Here is an 8,277-nt window from a genome sequence, read left to right as displayed (position 1 = left end):
TCAGCTGCCTCCCCACAGGGAGGGCTTAGGACCTGCAGCCCACCATGCTTGAGCCTCCCCCTGCCGTGGGCTCCTGCATGGCCCCAGCCTCCCTGACGAGCGCCACCCACTGCCTGGCTGCAACCAGTCCCATCTACCGCCCAAGGGCTGACGAGTGCAGGCGCAGTGCCGGACTGGCGGTCAGCTCTGCCCTGCGGCAGCCCTGGAGCAGGATCCACTAGGTGAAGCCAACTTGGTTCCTGAGTCTAGTGGGGACTTGGAGAAACTTTATGTCTAGCTAAGGGATTGTAAGTACACCAATCAGTACTCTGTGTCTAGCTCAAGGTTTGTAAATGCAGCAATCAGTACTCTGTAACTAGTCAACCTAGTGGGGACTTGGAGAACTTTTCTGTCTAGCACTCTGTGTCTAGCTAAAGGATTGTAAACGCACCAATCAGCACACTGTCAAAACGGACCAATCAGCTCTCTGTAAAACGGACCAATCAGCTCTCTGTAAAATGGACCAATCAGCAGGATGTGGGTGGGAATAAAACCAGCTGAGCGAGCCAGGTTCGTTTCCACAGTGTGGCAGCTTTTTTCTCTCGCTCTTTACAGTGAATCTTGCTGCTGCTCACTCTTTGAGTCCACGCAGCATTTATGAGGTGTGACACTCACCACAAAGGTCTGCAGCTTCACTCCTGAAGCCAGGGAGACCAGGAACCCCCCGGGAAAAACAGATAACTCCAGATGCACCACTTTTAAGAGCTGTAACACTCAATGTAAAGGTCTGCAGCTTCACTCCTGAAGTCAGGGAGACCACGAACCCACCAGAAGAAAGAAACTGCAGACACATCTGAACATCTGAAGGGACAGATTCCAGACACACCATCTTTAAGAACTGTAACACTCACCGCGAGGGTCCGTGGCTTTATTCTTATAGTCAGGGAGACCAAGAACCCACCAATTCTAGACACACTAGTACCCCTTTCCTCCGACAGCTCATGGTCTAGTAGTGGGTGCAGGTCGGATCCCAGCTGACCTGATAGAAAAGAGAAAGCGCTCGAGAGAGCAGGGTGGCAGGCAGCTTTTAAGATGTCTGGGTAGGCTGAGTAGATGGCATTGAGTTGGGCTTTCAAGAGAGGAAAAGCTAGTATCCACCACGTGGCTGCAGGACAGAGCACTCTCAGTGAAGGCTTAGCTGCCGGGGAAATGGTGGGACTGTCTGTTGGGGACCAGTGACTGTTAGTTCAGCACAGCTGGATATGAGCTGCTCAGAGTATCATAAAAATGAGCTAAAAGTGACCCCTGTGCATTGGCACTGAGGTTGTTTATTTCTTTACTGCAGTCTGAGACCCATTAGCTCAAAAATCCTCTGACACCATATGCAAATGTTGATACAGCCGATTTTAAATACAGCCTGAACAAGCAAATGTTTAGCCATTTAGAGCCTGCCTGCTTTGCATACCCAGCGCAACTTCACCCCACAGCTGTCCCCTGTTGATACGATAGGCCCTGGCAGTAGTGAGGTCCCGAACTGTGTGGCCCTGGGAGCTCTGAACCCAAAGACACCCCACTGGGCTGCCTGGTGATCCATCCCCCTGTCCCCAGGAGCACCTCTCTCCTCCTCGCTTTCTGGATGCTGACCCCCTCATCTCCATAAGCCTCTGGGGCTTGTGTGGGGTAGAAGAGCGAGATATTTTGCCCCTTCCTGTCTTCTGGTCATTAAGTTAAAGATCACTCCTTTGACAGTTGGTTTCCCTCTGCCTCTCTGCCAAGCTTAGAGGGATTTGAGGTTGATCAAGGAGAAAGATATGACCACAAGGTGGCAACAGCAAACACAGGTGCTTAATAGAGCTTTGTACAGGGTGGCTTAGGAGGGAGTACCTCACAGCCTCTGTAGGCCTCCCCACCTGGTGTGGGGGGTCAGTGCCCTTAGAGACAACCCTTTACCAAAGCAGGCAAGAGTGGAGAGATCAGTGCTCCAGCCTCGTGCACTTCAAACCTGAGAGGCTTTCTAGACAGTTCCTCAGCAGGTCCCCAGGTGCAGTGAGACCCAGTTACCTGCAGCGATAACCGCTCTGTAGCACATTCTTGTCATGGTTCCTTCCCCACAGCCTCCCTACCTCTGCTTCCTGGATCACCAACCACATAATCTAACTGCTCCCAAGTCCTCGGGCTCTTTCGGGAGAACCAAACCCAAGATGAGTTCACATCTATAAAGGGAAAGATTTGAACTAGACACCCTTTCAGGTCCCTTTCAGCTCAGGTTTAGGGAAAAAAAATGAATCCCAGAAAGCCCAACCTGAAGTCACACATATAGGGCAAGAACCTAGCCTGAAACTGTCTCACTATGTCCGTTTCCCCAGAATTATATCTACAAAGTCATTTCAAATAAAAGTCTCACATAGCAGTGCTTGGAAGCACTAAGCTAATAACCCCCAGCCTGTACCCAAAACACATGTCTTAGCACTTTATAGAGAAAAAAAACCTGACATTTGGAGGCAGTTTAGGCTCTCAGAGCCCTTGTCCAGCTGACAGCTTCACAAGAGGCATAAATGGAATCACATCTTTTTATTGTTCCCTGCACTAACTGCAATAAAATATGCTTTTCCAGTTATCTCAGGGGTCTTTCTAGAGAAGAAGATATTCTTTTTATTAGATGAAATTCTCATCTATATTCTGAGAGGCTGTTTGCCCTATTTATATAAGGTAATCAAAATATCAGAAGGATGGTTTATAGAAGGAAAAATATTCATCCCTGTGTGTAATTTATGAAATGTGCATGCATTGATGTATTTGATGGATCTGCACCAAATGCTATGTTAGCAAGCATAAAGGTTTGGACAGAGACCACAAAATGATCCCAATGGAGTGAAAATGCCAACAGGATTGCTAAATAGCAAGTCTTAAAGGGCATATTGATTAAGAGTACTTTGATACCAAATTAGATTTTGGTAAGAAATCATAATGGTATGTGATGGAAAAAGTTATTGGGGGAACCTGCGCCCAATATTTCAACATAGATTCTATTTTCCATGTGTTGCCTGGCTGAGAAATAAAGAGAGATAGTATAAAGAGAAGAATTTTACAGCTGGGCCACCAGGGGTGACATCACAAATCAGTAGCACCATGATGCCCACCTGAGTCTCAGACCAGCAAGTTTTTATCAAGGGTTTCAAAAGGGGAGGGGGTGTAAGAACAGAGAGTAGGTACAAAGATCACATGCTTCAAAGGGCAAAAAGTAGAACCACTGATAAGGGTCCAATAAAGATCACATGCTTCTGAGGGAACAGGGTAAAGAGCAAAAGCAGAACCACTGATAAGGGTCCAACAAAGATCACAAGGCAAAGAGCAAAAGAAGAACCACTGATAAGGGTCCAACAAAGATCACAAGGCAAAGGGCAAAAGCAGAACCACTGATAAGGGTCTATGTTCAGTGGTACACGTATTGTCTTGATAAACATCTTAAAAAACAGAAAACAGGGTTTGAGAGCAGAGAACCAGTCTGACCACAAATTTACCAGGGCTGAGTTTTCCCAACCCTAGTAAGCCTGAGGGTTCTGCAGGAGATCAGGGCTAATCTCAGTCCTTATCTCAACTACACAAGACAGACATTCCCAGAGTGGCCATTTATAGACCTCCCCCAAGGAATGCATTCTTTTCCCAGGGTATTAATATTAATATTCCTTGCTAGGAAAAGAATTTAGCGATATGTTTCCTACTTGCACATCCATTTATAGGCTCTCTGTAAGAAGAAAAATATGGCTCTTTTTGCCCGACCCCGCAGGCAGTCAGACCTTATGCTTCTCTTCCCTTGTTCCATAAAAATCACTATTATTCTATTCTTTTTCAAGGTGCACTGATTTCATATTGTTCAAACACACATGTTTTACAATCAATTTATACAGTTAACACAATTATCACAGTGGTCCTGAGGTGACGCACATCCTTAGCTTACGAAGATAACAGGATTAAGAGATTAAAGTAAATACAGACATAAGAAATTATAAAAGTATTATTTGAGAACTGATAAATGTCCATATTAAGATGAAATCTTCGCAATTTATGTTCCTCTGCCATGGCTCCAGCCAGTCCCTCCGTTCGGGGTCCCTGACTTGCCATAACATTTCTCCCTTTATTTTTACGTAAATGTGCCATGGCGATGAAGACTTGTTCATTCTCTCGGTTTTGATGCAAGATTCTTTGACTGGTCCAGCACACTAAAAACAAGTTGATTAAACAGAAAAACATGATTCCAAAATTTACTACAGTGGAACCCCAACAGACTTAATCCAAGTCATCGGGTTTAGTCCAGAAAGACTTTCTGCCATCTGATCTAATGCCTCAGCTCCAGGCACAACGGATAAATGAGCTTGAGAGGCTTCAAAACTTTGTTTCTTTAATTTAGTTATGTCCAATGATAAATTATCTTCCCTACCCAGAAGATGTCCTTTGACCATTTCCCATGAATGATCAGTCTCATTGTAGGAATACAGGGCAATGCAGAAATCAGAAGTGTTGCAATCGCACTGCATTTGCATGTGATATTTGAGACTCATTAGCCAATCTCCAAGCCAAATAATAGATTGTCTTAAATCATTAATTTGATTAGCTAATTTTTTATCAATGCCCTGTTGATAATTCCACATTTGGGTGGAATTGGCTTGCCAATCATTAATAAAATGAACCATTTGAATACATTGGTGTAATGCCACTCCAGCAGTGGTGGCCAGTGCAATGACTGTAATTAGGCCCATGATCACAGCAATTAAAGTGAAAACAAATCTCTTAGATCTTTTGAGAATTCATTGTAACACGTCATTAATTAAATGTACTGAGGGGTAAGATTCCCAAGGTTGGGGTAAAGTTACCGGTATCCAGATTCCTTCTCAAGCTTGAAACAACATTATACTTTTCCTGAAGTCAAAACGGGAGTTAACACAAGTATATAAATGACAATTAATACATTGGACAGTTTGATTATTTGTCCAAATTTTGATATTTCCTACTAACAGCATGTAAGGAGGCTTAACACAACTTTGTATAGGAATAGTCAGGTTGGAGGTAAACAAAGCAGAATGTTTGAATCTAGGTTGATACTGCGGGAGAGGAGTGGTGGTGGCAATGCCCGATGTTCTCCACCATAAAGAAGCAATCCGAGGTGCCCAGGGATGCCAAAGAGGTAGAGGGGCATACCTGGGTCGAGAAGAATTATCATAATGCCAATTGGAGTCCCATAAAGGAAGAGGAAGAGGGTTCAAAGGGGATTTATCATGGGGTTCAGAATCACAGATGCAAGGGGTGGTAGTGGGGACAACAGACAGAAAAATTTCCCGTTCCCATATTCGCAGTCCAGACATGGCAATAGCCAATTTCCAAAGTTCTGGGTGTTCTGGACTCAGAATGGGGAATATCATATGAGGTCTAAGTGGGGTAATGCCCTTCCCATTTTAAGGGAAAGAATGAGCTGAACCTCCTATGCAAAGTATGATGATGATCCTCGTCCTCCCAATAAGAAATAAAATAAGTAGCCTCCAGGCATTTCCTGCCACCAGAGGAGCAATTGTTTTCTAAATATCCCTTTGGTGCCCAGTCTATTACTAAACCATATGAGTCATTTTTTAATACTACTGCATGTGAGTTAACACAATCTTCCCAAATTAAAGTTTTAGATGGGCCCTCAATATTTTTAGGACATGGTATTCCTACAGGTTTATATTGAAAGTATGGGGTATCTCCTATTACTCCCCATTTCATTTGTCTTAAAGGAGAAAGGGAGAGGCCAGAGACCAAATGTCCCCATTCCCCTGTGGCTGATCTCTCCGGAAGTTAAGCATCCCAGACTTCAGTTTCTAGATGGATACAACCAGGTGCATGTCCGAGGCACAGAGGAAGGTATTTACAACCCATAGTAACATTAAACACAGTGCCTTCTTCTCCTGGTTGAGAGGGGCAATGGTCATCTGTAGCTCCAGGCTACACACTGTCGTTAGTACAGATCTCCACAGGAGCATCCATCCAGGTGAGAGGTCAAATAAGTGGAGAAAAAGGCACATAAGCCCAATAAGAATAATAATTTACCAGGGCTGAGTTTTCCCAACCCTAGTAAGCCTGAGGGTTCTACAGGAGATCAGGGCTAATCTCAATCTTTATCTCAACTGCACAAGACAGACATTCCCAGAGTGGCCATTTATAGACCTCCCCCAAGGAATGCATTCTTTTCCCAGGGTATTAATATTAATATTCCTTGCTAGGAAAAGAATTTAACGATATGTTTCCTACTTGCATGTCCGTTTACAGGCTCTCTGCAAGAAGAAAAATATGGCTCTTTTTGCCTGACCCCGCAGGCAGTCAGACCTTATGGTTGTCTTCCCTTGTTCCATAAAAATCGCTGTTATTCTGTTCTTTTTCAAGGTGCACTGATTTCATATTGTTCAAACACACATGTTTTACAATCAATTTGTACAGTTAACACAATTATCACAGTGGTCCTGAGGTGATACACATCCTCAGCTTACAATGGTAACAGGATTAAGGGATTAAAGACAGATATAAGAAATTATAAAAGTATTATTTGAGAATTGATAAATGTCCATATTAAGAAGAAATCTTCACAATTTATGATCCTCTGCTGCGGCTCCAGCCGGTCCCTCCGTTTGGGGTCCCTGACTTCCTGTAACAAAAAGTACCAGACCAAGAGACAGGAGATTTCTTTGGGCTTCTGTTTCTTGCAAAGTCAAAGACAAAGACCAAAAAAAATTTTTTTCAGAGGCAGGGTCTTGCTCTGTCACCCAGACTGGAGTGCAATGGCACCATCAGATCTCACTACAGCCTCATCCTCCTGGGCTCAAGTGATCCTCCCATCTTAGTCTCCCAAGTAGCTGAGACTTGTTTCCACACTATATAAAGAACTCCTCCAACTCAGTAATAAGAAGACAACCCAATTAGAAAGTGGAGGAAAAGATCTGAATAAATACTTCACAGAATAAGACATATGATGGGCTAAGAAGCTCATGAAAAAATCCTCAACATCACTAGTCATTAAGAAAGTGCAAATTAAAACCACAATGAGATACCTTCCACAGTCACTAGAATTGCCATTACAAGTGCTGACAAGGATGTGGCGAAAATGGAACTTTCATACATTGCAGTGGGAACGTAATATGATGCAGTCACTTGAAACAGCCTGGGCCAGGTGTGGTGGCTCACGCCTGTAATCCCGGCACTATGGGAGGCCAAGGCAGGTGGATCATGAGGTCAGGAGATCAAGACCATCCTGGCTAACACAGTGAAACCCCATCTCTACTAAAAATACAAAAAATTAGCCAGGCATGGTGGCAGGCACCTGAAGTCCCTGCTACTTGGGAGACTGAGGCAGGAGAATGGCATGAACCCAGGAGGCAGAGCTTGCAGTGAGCCCAGATTGTACCATTGCACTCCAATCTGGGCAACAGAGCAAGATTCCATCTCAAAAAAAAAAAAAAAGAAAAGAAAAAGAAACAGCCTGGCAACTTAAGTGAAAAACACCATAAGACCTAGCAATTCCATTTCTACATATCTAACCAAGAGAAATGAAAGTGTATGTTCACACAAAGACTTGTATGTGAATGTTCATAGCAGCCAAAACTTAGAAATAATGCAAATGTCCCTGAACTAGTGAATGGATGTATAAAATGTGGTATATCCATACAATAGAATACTATAGAAATCAAAAGGAATAAACTACAGATGCACCCAGTATCATGATGAACCTCAAAAACATGTTAAGTGAAAGGCTAACATGAAAGAGTACATATTGAGTGATTCTATTAATATGAAATTTGAAGAAAAGACAACTGTGGAGACACAAGTTGGTCAGTGTTTGCTTGGCACTGGGTAAAGAAGTAAGGTTTTGTGTAAACATGCACAAGAAAACTTTTGGGGGTGATGGAAGCATTCTAAAACTAGATTGTGGTGATGATTGCAAATCTCTAAATTTACCGAGAATCACTTTATAAATCACTCACAATGAGTAGACTTTATGGTATGGAAATTATACCTCAATATAGCTTTTAAAATACTGTCTAAAAGAATAAATTTCTCTAGAATTTTTACATAAAACATTGGCCAAGCTACTAGAAATAAAGCACTGTTTTATTTAGAAAGTAATATCCTGCAGAAAGCTTCTCTGAATATCCCATGGAGATGATGTAATGAATCATGTGAATATGCAGAAGAAAGATGAGCATTTACCAAAAGGTGTTAATCGGTTTGATTTTTTTAAAAAGGGTTTTAAGATCAAGTAAGTATGAGTAACAG

This window comes from Piliocolobus tephrosceles, chromosome 18, assembly GCF_002776525.5.
Source record: "Piliocolobus tephrosceles isolate RC106 chromosome 18, ASM277652v3, whole genome shotgun sequence".
Classification (NCBI taxonomy): domain Eukaryota; kingdom Metazoa; phylum Chordata; class Mammalia; order Primates; family Cercopithecidae; genus Piliocolobus; species Piliocolobus tephrosceles.
The sequence above is the reverse complement of the archived record's forward strand: the minus strand, read 5'-3'. Positions refer to the sequence as shown.